The sequence below is a fragment of the Onychostoma macrolepis genome, chromosome 01 (genome assembly GCF_012432095.1).
Source record: "Onychostoma macrolepis isolate SWU-2019 chromosome 01, ASM1243209v1, whole genome shotgun sequence".
Taxonomy (NCBI): domain Eukaryota; kingdom Metazoa; phylum Chordata; class Actinopteri; order Cypriniformes; family Cyprinidae; genus Onychostoma; species Onychostoma macrolepis.
In genome coordinates this window covers 33,085,591-33,097,851 of record NC_081155.1, presented here as the reverse complement: position 1 = coordinate 33,097,851, position 12,261 = coordinate 33,085,591, and the positions used below count along the sequence as shown (strand labels likewise).

At 33.5% G+C, this 12,261-nt stretch overlaps 1 long non-coding RNA gene across 1 annotated transcript; it reads right to left on the bottom strand.

Annotated features, from left to right (window-relative positions):
* Positions 1-4,079: 4,079 nt before the first annotated feature.
* LOC131545650 (uncharacterized) lies at positions 4,080-6,649 on the bottom strand. Its single transcript, XR_009272473.1, has 3 exons — positions 6,412-6,649; positions 4,909-5,040; positions 4,080-4,825 (listed from the first exon to the last, which is right to left on the bottom strand). It is a non-coding gene; the product is annotated as an uncharacterized LOC131545650 (long non-coding RNA).
* Between the last annotated feature and the right edge of the window lie 5,612 nt (positions 6,650-12,261).

Here is a 12,261-nt window from a genome sequence, read left to right as displayed (position 1 = left end):
TTAGATTTACAGATATCCCATGTGTCCCTGTGCGCATGTGTGTTATAATGAGCTGGAGTTGTGAACGGCTTCACTGTGCAAGACAATGCTTAAAACTAGTATATAATGCAAATAGCGTAACAACATCATCAAGCAAACAAATGACATAAATATCAGATCATTTGTAGGCGTATTATGTGAATAATGCAGGGTTATTATCATTAACTAAAACCAAAAATAAACTTTAAAAACTTGTTAATTGAAATAATGCTGAAATAAAATATTAATATCAGGTAAAAAGCTTAGTAAAAAAATTTAATTGTTGCCTTAGCAACTAACTAAAATTAAGTTAAATTTGAAGCACTAAAATTACTGAAACTGGAAAAATTTAAATACATAAAAACTAAAACTGAATTCAAATTTTAAAAAAAATAATAATAATTAATTAAACCTAAATACTATATGTAGTTAGTACAAAATGACAAAAAGTACAAAGAAAAATGACAAAAAATCTAAAACTAAAATGAAAACTAACCAAAAATAAATTCTTAAGAATTAATGCAATAAATAAAATAATGTAAATAAAATTTATATTCTATTTTATATTTAAATAAAATATAAAATATTAATAAAAATGTAATAGTATGTAAATAATACTAGATCTATCGATCTATCTATCTATCTATCTATCTATCTATCTATCTATCTATCTATCTATCTATCTTTAGCAAAATTGCTAAAAATGATCTTTACCAAAAAAAAATTAAATATCTTGCATCTTTAGAAAAATTACTAAAAATATTATAGCAAAATTACCTAAAATTAATATTTAAGAAAACAAAATATAAAAATAAAAGCCTAAAATTTTATGTAATAAAATAAAAATTAAATGTATGTTTTAATTAAATAACATTTTAAATATTAATATAAACTATAGTTTATGAATAATACTAAAACAACACTGTAATGAACTGGCTAAATAAAGTGTGTAGAGGGAGGTTTAGGGATAGAATGAGTTTGTGAGTGTGCCTTAGTTGACCTCTTGGAGTGTAAGTGTGTGTTTGTGTCCATAATGAAGTGCATATGTGTGCGAGCCGAGTGTGTGAGCCATATGTGTCCACTCATTGACCTTTCTCATGTGTGTGTCCATTTATCTCAATTCTTCTTTGATATACTGGCCTGTCAGGGAGTTTTACTGCATGTTTTAGTTTTCTCTGATATAGTGCAGCTGTCATAGATGCTGCCTATCCTTATTAAACATCCATTTGTGCCAACTGTGTCTGTGACTACACATCCTCTGAGCTTTTTTCATGTCAATTAGGATTAGAACCCAGCATGTAGCTAATGGACGAGATAGATGGACCAACAGCCTGACACTTCAGTCCTAAGACCAGCTTTTCACCCCCATGCCAGTGTGTGTTTGTGTGTGTGTGTGTGTTGACATGCACATATGCATGTACATTTTTTTTTTATTGCTTTATAGCGTTTGCAAAAAGGCTCTTCATCGGCATCCTACATTCTGTGTGTATGTCTTTTAATTCTCCCTAGTTATTCACATTGTGCCCTGCGCTTTATTCCCTCAGTTTGAATATGGTAATGAGGTTGTATTCTTATTCGGAGCCACCTGGTATCCATAGAGACTGATACCTAGAGTGCATGCGTTGCATGCATGAAAACACTGATGTTGGGGTCAGTTTGCTCATTGACTCGTAATGAAATCACAGACGCAGCACGGTCTGGGTGGGTGGATGTCTGTGTCTGTGTGTTGTAATGTTTGCTTTATTAGGGATTAGATGTCATTACTTGGATTAACCTGCCTGCTCAAATAATCCCTGTGCTAAGAGACATGAGTTACTGACTCCACCCGCTTTACCGACACACACTAATTTGAGGAAGAAATTTAGATGCCTTAAGGTGTCATTTTGAAAACTGTTATTCTGGAGTTTATGACACTGATTTGTACTGCAGAATAGAATTATACAAATTATACGTATCAAAGCCAAAGCAACAAGTGGCCTATACAAAGGCATGCTGCATGTAAATTTGTAAAAAAATCTCTCTGTGGAACACAGTAGGATTCTTATATGGAGCTTATGCTGCTTGATCTTTACACACTCGACCCAAGACTTCACACACACACACACACACACACACACACACAGACACAGACAGAGGCAGACACACACTGACCTTAAAACCTCCCCATCCCAGCAGCCAGAGGTCGAGTCCATCTTTTAGGAGTAAGAGCACATGATGTGTCAATCAGTAGATAGACAGCCTCCCACAAAATACTTTTTATTTCATTTATTTTATATAACTGTCAGGGTATGAATTTTACAACAAAACTGAAAATTACAAAAAATGTAGTGAAGTCTAGAAGGGCAGTGAGAAACCAACAATATTAAAATCTGATTAAAATGATAGTGAAAATATTTTACTTTGTCGATTTTGTTTATTTATTGTGTATGTGTGTGTGTGTGTGTGTGTGTGTGTGTGTGTTTTCACAGTCAGGCTGTGAAATATTATAACAAAACTGTGATAAAACGGGCTAAAAAGGCAGAGAGTTGTGGTACTTGCTTCCAGAAAGTGGAAAGTTGCTAAAACTTAGGAATAGTATGTACACACACACACACACACACACACACACTACAATTATCAATTAAACATTTGATTATTTTTTTGTGGTGTGAATGTGTGTAATTTTATTTATGAATGTATTATATTAGTAAATTACTCAACATATTTTAAAAGTAGTTCAGATTCTTTACCTGAATATAATTTTTTTTCAAGCCCAGTGCTGAGTTCAAAGTGAGAGTGTGATTGTTGCTGCCAAGTGCGTTTGTATATGATTGGTTCAGTGTAACAGGAAGTGTTATCAGTGTGTAGCTTTGTTGACTATTGCAATAGCAGATAAGAGTGGCATTCCCCATAACCTTTCTTCCTCCAAAACTAGATTACTACCCTCCCTTTACAACACACACACACACACACACACACACACTGAAACAATACCCCCTTTCCAGTTTACAACTCCAAGTAGTTACTGCCAGGAAGCGCATACCCAAACTACTCCCCCAACATGCTCCCTTCCTCCAACTTCTTCCAGCCATGTAGATTCCTCTATACATATACAGCATACTGCATATACAGACACCTATAGAGTCCCCTGTTTTAAAATTCAGTGCAAAAACTGACATTTAAAAAAAATAGACCAAAGAACATCAACAAAAAATGCTTCTTTTGGTTTTACTTCACTTTATTTTTGTCTAAAATTGGTCACTGAATCTTATGCACATGTCTGTATTTTCTGCATGAAGGAATATCACTGTTGAGTAAAGGTAAGGAGACAATGAATTTGTAAGAAAGAATTGAGAATTAGTGTGCATGATTAGCGATTTGGTGTTTTTTGCTAATCACCATTAGAGGGCGCCACATATTCTGTTACCATATTTACAGCAGCAGTCTCACTTTTATGTATAATGTCAATTTTATCAATGAAGATGCATGAAAATCAACATAGTATAGTTAAATATGTGAATCATGTAAGTAAATAATGATATATTGTGAATATATTCCCTTTCTAACTGTTAAACTTAAAATTGACCTGCAGCATCTGAGTAGCTGTCAATAACATTCAGTGCACATGGTCTTGAAACAGGACACTATGTAACCTCACTTTCTATACATACAATGTCAAGTCTTCTCCAGATCTTGATGAGTCTATCTTAATGTCATGTAAACATTTTAAGATTAAGTGCACATAGTCTAAAGGAATGTGCTGTCATTTTCAAGATCCTTTAATGGCCATAATCCAAAGTTAGCAGTTAGTTAGCAGATCTTTTCATGCAAAGTGATTTACAGAAGACCGATTTACATGATAGTTGTCCTGCAGCACAATGGTGTTAACTGCCTTGCTTTAGGGCACAGCAAAAGGAACAGATTATGATTTCTAGATATTAAATGAACCTTTTTTTTTTTTTTTCACTTTCAGACTAAAAGTTACATTTTATATGTGTGTGTGTGTGTGTGTGTGTGTGTGTGTGTGTGTGTGTGTGTGTGTGTGTATACATAAAATTTATTTTGTCTGCAACTTTATTATTTAAAATACATACACATATAGAGAAAAAATATTCAAAACACTAAGATGAAGCAGCCATTCTTGTTCAAATGCTTTCATATATATTTTTATACATACTGGACAATATTCATATTTTGAAATATATAAAAAATGCCCAAAATACTGTACTTGTGGAAAAATAAATAAAATATACAATGCATTATATAAATATTACAATATTCTATAATATAAATATACTGTATATATAAGTATAAAATATTTTCACAATATACATTCAGCAATATATTTTCCTATTTTTATTGCCAAAGGCCACCACCACCCAGAAACTTTAGAAGCAGTTTGCCCACCAAAGCATAAATGAAGGCTGCTCCAGACAGGCTTTAAATCATTATATTACAAATGATAAGAAGATTTAGGTGGCGAAAGGGGAGGGGTTTCAATTTCAATAAATCCTCTTTGCCTTTCTTAATAATTGGGGGGCATGCATTCAAGCCAATCTGAGACAGCTGGACTTGAGGGTCAACTAAAAGATGAGCTCGACAGTAAGTCCATTTTCAGTGTCAGAGAACTTCAGACACTGATTAGTTGCATTTGGTGAGCAAGGCCTTTTAATTCAGTGAGCACCTACAGAAGGATTCTGTATTTGTATGAAATGTATTTGTTTGTGTGTTCATGGTAACTCTTGATTGGTTTTGGTGACAACTCGCTGTTTTTTCTTTGAGTTACTCTTTTGTTGCATTATCTTCTGTTCTGTCTGAATGTAGTCATCTATGGGACACACACACATACAGATTTTGTTTTAGCCATTAGTTCAGTCTGTGTTTGGGTGGGTGGATAAAAAGTGTATTTACCTTGATGATCTGTATTGTGTGTGTAGATAGCAGCCAGACCAAATAAGCACATAATAGTGAAAGCAATGATGATAAAGACCAACTCAAAACCTGAAAACAACAGATCCATAACAAACACACAGAGTTCCACCTCTGCACACACACACACACACACACACACACACACATACAGAGTGAGAGAGAAAGGTGAAAGCATGATATAAAACATGATTACACAGCATTAAACAGTTTCTCATTACAGAAGATTTTGTATAGGCCTACAGAATGTGTAACAGCAAGTGTGAAAAACTGAAGCATCTCAGATACGCAGGGCCCTGAAGATATTAATGTAAGACCGACTGAACTGAGAAAATCCATTAACAAGCTGCATGTATTATACTGGATCAATAAAGCACGTTCAGCTGGAGAGGTTGGTGTGTAGTTGTGTTGATGAATAAAGCAAAAGACTGTAGAAGAGCCTTAAAGATAGAGCTAAAAAAAAAATCTACCAATTAATTAAACACTATAAGTGATAATGTACTGCCAGCCGGTTATTATCACAAATAAACCCCAACAGTGATCAGGAACAAAGTGAATATTGACTGGCTGCAGATACTAGAAATATGAAATTAATGATGGTATGTTACCAGGGCAGGGACAGTACTAAAATATGCAGTTTAGTGGCCATTAAATAAAATTATTTTCCATTCGAGGTGTGAATGAACAATACGAATCAAGTATTTCAGAAATTGAATCAATGAGCATTTATGTATCAATGCCAATGACTGTTAATGTTGCAGGACCATAATTAGCAATAATTGGCCCTTTACTGGTCAAATGAGATGTAATATTATATGATGATCACAACTTTTGGATATAAAACATCCACAAACGTAAATTACAGTGCCATTCAAGGTAATAAACTAAACTGTTCATACTTGAAATAATAATAATAAATATAAAAAAAAAAAAAAAAAATTAAACTTATGTTATTCCAGCTAGCTGCCAAAATAAAATAAAATAATTTAATTAAATATATATTAAAAACAAAATGATAAAAACACAACCAAATTAAATTAAAATAAAAAACTGAAAATATTAAAATAAAAAAAAATAAAAAATCTATAAACTTTTCTTAATGATATCACTACTAAATTAGCATCATCTAAAACTTCTATAGACTTGTAAATGTTACTAAATTGCTTTCTTCTGATGTCAGCAATTACTTTTATAGGGCCTTAACGTTGTGTGTAGCCAGAGAGAAAGAAAATGGATATAAATACCTTGTTTTGCTTTCTTTCAACAAGATTCAAGCCATCGATAGTAGCTCATTTAATTTAAACCACACTGTGTATAAAACATGCTTGTGTGTTAGACTTAAGTTTTACAAGCTTCTCACACAGAGCAATCATAGTCCACTTCTTCCTACTTCCTTACTGCTGACTATAAACCACGTCATCGTTTAAACCCACTTTTCAGACTTAAGGGACCTACAGACGTACACTTGCTGTCTTTATTGTTTACCTGAGTTTACAGCTGGATCCAGTCCGGGTGATGAGGTTTCAAATGCAATAAAGGCAGCAGCATACAGGTCGGGTCATGTGCACCGCATTCGTCGTGACTGATCCTGGTCCAAGTCGCATGAAATCATTCTCGAGTATGGAGGAGCCTGCAGGTGGACTCAGACAATGAGTGGCTCCTCGAGTCTTTCTTTGATATCTTCATTATCTTTTTAGTAAAATAAGAAGAGAACAAACCAAGAATGTCACTTCACTTTTGAAACTAGTTGAACCTGTTTTGTTAGACTACGGCAATTGTAGGCTATATGCAAATATTTACAGTACTTGTAATAATGTCCTGTCAGTGTTTTTATTACTTCTGGGTTTAAGATTTGGTTAACTATTTATAGTATCTAGAATTCTAGAATGTATTTAGAGAATACAAAAATGATTTTGTATGGTTTTGTATGAATTAAATAAGTATTATTTTTAAGGTGGGGTTATTTTAAAAGTTGGCTGTCTATGAAATAGAAACACATTTTAAATCGATGCTACACAAATAGAGAAAACAATTTGTTTTCTGGGGCTGAAAAATGAACAGTAGTAAAACTTCAACAACCATAATGCACTGGGATCAGTCACATTATTCATGAGCAGGGACACAAAAATGCGGAAGGACGATCTGTAGTTTTCACAAAAGGCCTGGAGCTGTTAAAAGTCATTTCGCTTTTGCTGACAAACAAACATCTTGTGGCTGGTAACACGTAAAAATGTAACTAAATTGTAACAAAACAAAGGTGGACTCAGTAGTTTGCTACTAATTTAAAAATTTTACACATTAATTGTGTTTTTGTAACGAGTCAGTGGTGTACGGTAAAGTTACATGAGATGAAGTATAGGTTAAATATTTCGATTCTGTAGATATGCCAGTAGCACAGTGTAGTTTGGCGATACATTTTTACATTACGTAATTCTGTTACATAGTTATACCCCAGCACTGGTGAAAACTGGTGGGGGAAAAAAATGGTTTATGTGACTCGTGCATCATATTTCAAGTCTCTTTTAGTCATATGATAACTTTTTGTGACTAACAGAGCCACATTTAAATATAATAATTAAATTGTTAGTTATTTACTGATAATTATTGATTGACAATCTTGGCAGCCATAGCCAAATCATTTGAGACACAGAACAATTGAGTCATGGAAACCAAAGCAGCCCAATTCATGAGTCAATTCACTGGAAAGGCTCAAAATAATGATTAATTGATAAATTACCATAAATTGTCACTATGTCACGATTTTCTGTTAATAACCACTTATGCTCTATTTTTCACAAAAAAACTATTTCACAACTTTGTTGGAATATATTGAGCAAGCTAGCTGGCTGTCTGACTGTCCATTATTGAAATAGTCAACATACTAGGATTGGACCATGTTTGGACGCCAGCCCAAGTCCTCAAAACAGAATGACACAATTTTCTTTTTGGGTGAACTAATAGAGATGTAATAGTGTTGTTCATGCATATTGTTCATACCTGTAGTGTGCACACATCTCTCTTGTATTAGGCCATACATGGTAAAAAGACTGAACACTACCAGAGAGAAGAGAATAGTGTACCATTCCATCTCAGTGAAGGGAGAGGCCATGTGCTTCGGCTGAATGAACAAACACAAACTCAGTGCAAAATCAGGGCATCACTGATACTTGAATGAATACATGAATACTATAGCAACACTGGCATATTATCAAAATAACACAACTGAGTTCATCAAACTGCGCAGATCTAAATTAGCAACACTGCTACAACAACCTGTACGAATGTTGGGATCACAATAACACATGACCAGGGACGTAAACATGCATATTTAGTTAGAAAACCAATTACTCACATGTACTATCGCACATAAGGGTGTCCACTTTGAAGTCTTTGGCGCTGTGCATTATTTTTTATTTGGTTGTGCGTGTGCACCTGTTTGTATACAGGTGATACTGTAATATGATGAGGGGGTAACCGCAATGAGTGGCTCGTATTGCATGGTGAGATTAATGATAGTTGTACCCTGGATACCAAATACAAATGCAAGTAGAGGTTAAACTCAGTCATGATCATGCAATTCCCAGCCTGATTGTCCCTTATTGAAATAGTCAGCATACAACATTGTCCTGTTGTGCATATAGCCTATATGTTGGAAGTCTATGCAGATTGTCTCAGCATGTCCAATTATTTCTCCCCAGACTGGACATGAATATCAATTTGGTCTATCAAGAATTTCTCACCACAGTTTAGTACCAGTAGGATCAGAAATGAACGAAAACACACACACACACATACACACACACATACAGCGGTGGCCAAAATTATTAGAACACTAGTATTTTCACCAGCTAAAAAATGGTTTTAAGTCAGTTATTTCTGTCTTTTGCTGTAGTGTGTCAGTAGCAAATATCAGTTTACATTTCCAAACATTCATTTTGCCATTAATTGTAATAATCCAGTGAGATTTTTGTTTGCACAACAGCCAGCGCTCCACACAGAGATCTGATCTGATCATCATCCAGTATGTCTGGAAAGACATGAAGAAACAGAACAAACGGAGACAGACTCCAAGACTCTTCAAGAAACTTACCAAGAAACCTAGAATTTTTTTTCAGAACTCACATAACAGCTTATGTCATAAAAACTCTAAATCCACCTGCAATGATTTGGATAAATAAACAAGCAATTTACTATTTTTATAATTTTTTTCATAACTTCATCATTTTTCTTTTTCCAGTAAAGTTTTAGATGTTTCATGAATAAAATTTCACATTATTGAATATGGTGAATATGGTGTGCAAAAATTCAAAAGGTACATACATCACCATAATGTCAATGTGCAAATTTGGCTCATGAATTAGGTTGTATATTATATTGGACTTTCTCAATAAAAAGCTGATGTTAAATGACAGCTTTGCATAATTAATGTGGTAGTGTACCCTTAATGACACATAGTAAATATTAAATACTACATAGTTTATCCTGTTATGTTAAATTAATGTAAAAAAAAAAAAAAAAATCTTATGCAAGCTAATTCTCAATACCTCACTGAGAAATAGTTGGCTGAAGCTATTTCCTAAATCATGACTAAATTCATATTGTGCAATTGTGTTGCTTCAACCAAACACTTATGCATTGCATAATAATTTTATGTTTACTGCTATGATTAAGGTATGACTTCTATGTGTATTTGAACCAGTCTTAAATTCTTTATAATAATTGAACATTTTTTTTTAATCACTTAACTTTATATGTTTTATCTCTCATTAGTTTTAATCGAAAACACATTATGAATAGAAACCTTTGGCCAGATATGAAAAGCTCTGCCCCGCACGTTGATGGGATTGGTTAAATGTTTGTGATGTAAGAAACAGATGCGGTTTCAAACCAGGTTTTTGAGACCCACCGCAGTTTTAAGGAGAAAATATTAGGCAACGGTGTTGACTGATGAATTTGCACATGGTTTGTCTTTAGTCATATTAAAAACACCAGATAGACATGTAAACAACATTAAAAACTTGATTTTCACCATGGGGTTTTTACATTTTATTGATATTTACATATCACATTTATTTTAATGTTTGTTTTGTTTTGGAATTAGGGTTACAGTTTGTTTATTTTGGATGAACGCCTTGTTTTATTTCCAGGTACCTGTATATGAGCTTTTGTGGTCGGTAAATACCTTTAGATACCTGTGAACTGATTAAGTGTCCTTAAATGTAAAGAGTTAAAATTAGCATAGCATAGCCTATTATCTTACACAGGGGTGCATGGCCCTTGCACTCAAACCTGCCTGTAACTTTCAAATGAACCTGAAAAACCTTGATTAATTCCCAGGAGAGAGCCTGAACACCTCTGATTTAGAACCATAAAATAGTCTGGATTATAGACCAGAATTTCTCTCTATTTCAGAAACATATTGCATGTTCATTAGAAGTATGTTAGCATTAGAATCTATTCAGAAAAAGTGACAAAACAGAACATTTTGGATGACCAAATGTAATGTTTTTTATTTTTTATTTTTTTTAATAAATCATAAAAGAATTCACATTCCCTCGACTCCTTTTGAATGAAAGTTAGTCTTTGATGGATTATTTAAAGGGTTTTTCTCTTTCATTTTTCTTTTTTGTATCTCACCAAAGGTGTATTCGGCATCAACTGCGGCCAGACTTGACAAGAATGCAGTGGGGTAGCAATCAAATTCTAACGTAAGTACACTTTTGGTTTCATCATAACTATACCAAATCTAACCCTTAGCTGGATTAATGTGTCTGATCTCTAACCATGCATGTCCCAGGCCTTTGTTTTTAAGAGTCTCTTGAGGGCATTCAATGTAACAAACCAATTGAAATAAGCAGACAACCTTGATGGGTGATAAAAAAAAGACAGTAAAAGAGAGAAACTGTATGCTTACATGTTGATTTGTTTGTATTTATGTGCATTTTACAAGCAGGGAAACGGTGAGACAGAGTGATAGAGAAATGGCTTCCTCCTATGTGCAAGGCATGAAAATGAGTCCCACATCTTGTTTCCCCTTTGAAAGAAGTTCATTTTTCCATATCCCACTGTCAGATTTTTTCTCTCTTGTTTTAAGCATAAACTAACTGTGATTTTGAGAGGTTTTTAGCCTTATCTTAAGCATATGCAAAGTAAATGTATTGTGATTTAAGAATGTTTCAATAATTTTTACTGGGAAAAAAAAGAGAAAAAATACTAATCAGATATTTTTTTACTGTGACAAAGGAACTGAAAATTTTTTGTCATCAAACAGCAATTTTGGTTTCTATAAATGAGTGAAATTACATTTCACAGCATCTCTTCTTCTGAGAATGATATTAGTTTTATATCCAGGTTCGGTTAAGCATAACTAATGGAATTGTGTGCTATTATGAGCTTTTATTGGCACCTTTATTTGTTTTTTGTTTCAGTGTTTGTACCTTGGGTTGGTAAACAGCCGTGGGTACTCAGGTTATGAGATTTCACACGGTACATTTGTAAAGTCTGGGTTACTATTCTTATTTGCATACGTATGAGGTCAATATTATTGGACAGTAATAGTGTGAAAAGAATGTGACCTGTTTTACAAAGACACAAACATTACAGTTTCACACACTTCATGATCTTTCACACACTTTCATTATCATGATCTAAAAACCCTTTTTTTAAAGGGTTATATTTAATGATGTGATTTCATACAAATGTGAATTAAATAAAACTTTATGTATGGATTTTCAATTTTTTTTATAGTGGATGTGGACCAGATATTGAGGGGAAAACAACAAACAAGTGTTTCAGGATGCACATCATGAAGTTGGAGTTGTAATGTAGACAAAGAGTGACCTTGAAAAATCTAATTCATAGTTTTGGTCTGTTGTTTTGTCCACTACTTAATTGCCAAAATTTGGAATGATGACTTTACTATTATTATAAATGTGGACATTTTTAATTATAAAGAAAGAGTTGGTGTGTAAAAAATAATCAGTGGTCATGTATATAAATTGGTTTCTACAGTAATAAAAAACTATATTTAATTTAATATTTAATTAGGCAAGCAATGTTGTTTACAATTGGTTATCTGTTTCTGCCAATCTCATGTTAATATTGAGTTCCGATAGCGTAGTATTGCATCCTTCATATATCCTTCATATATGATGTAGCCTATCGGTACTTTCACTTCGCTATTTTCCGCTAATTTTTATTTTTATCCATCAACGTGATTGGATAAAGATATTGTTATCGGGCTCGTGACTTTCGTCAAATCAAATTGTGCATAGAAAACTTTAACCGCCAACTGCTGTTTATCATGGCTGCTGGAAGTGCATTCTTCAAGCATCA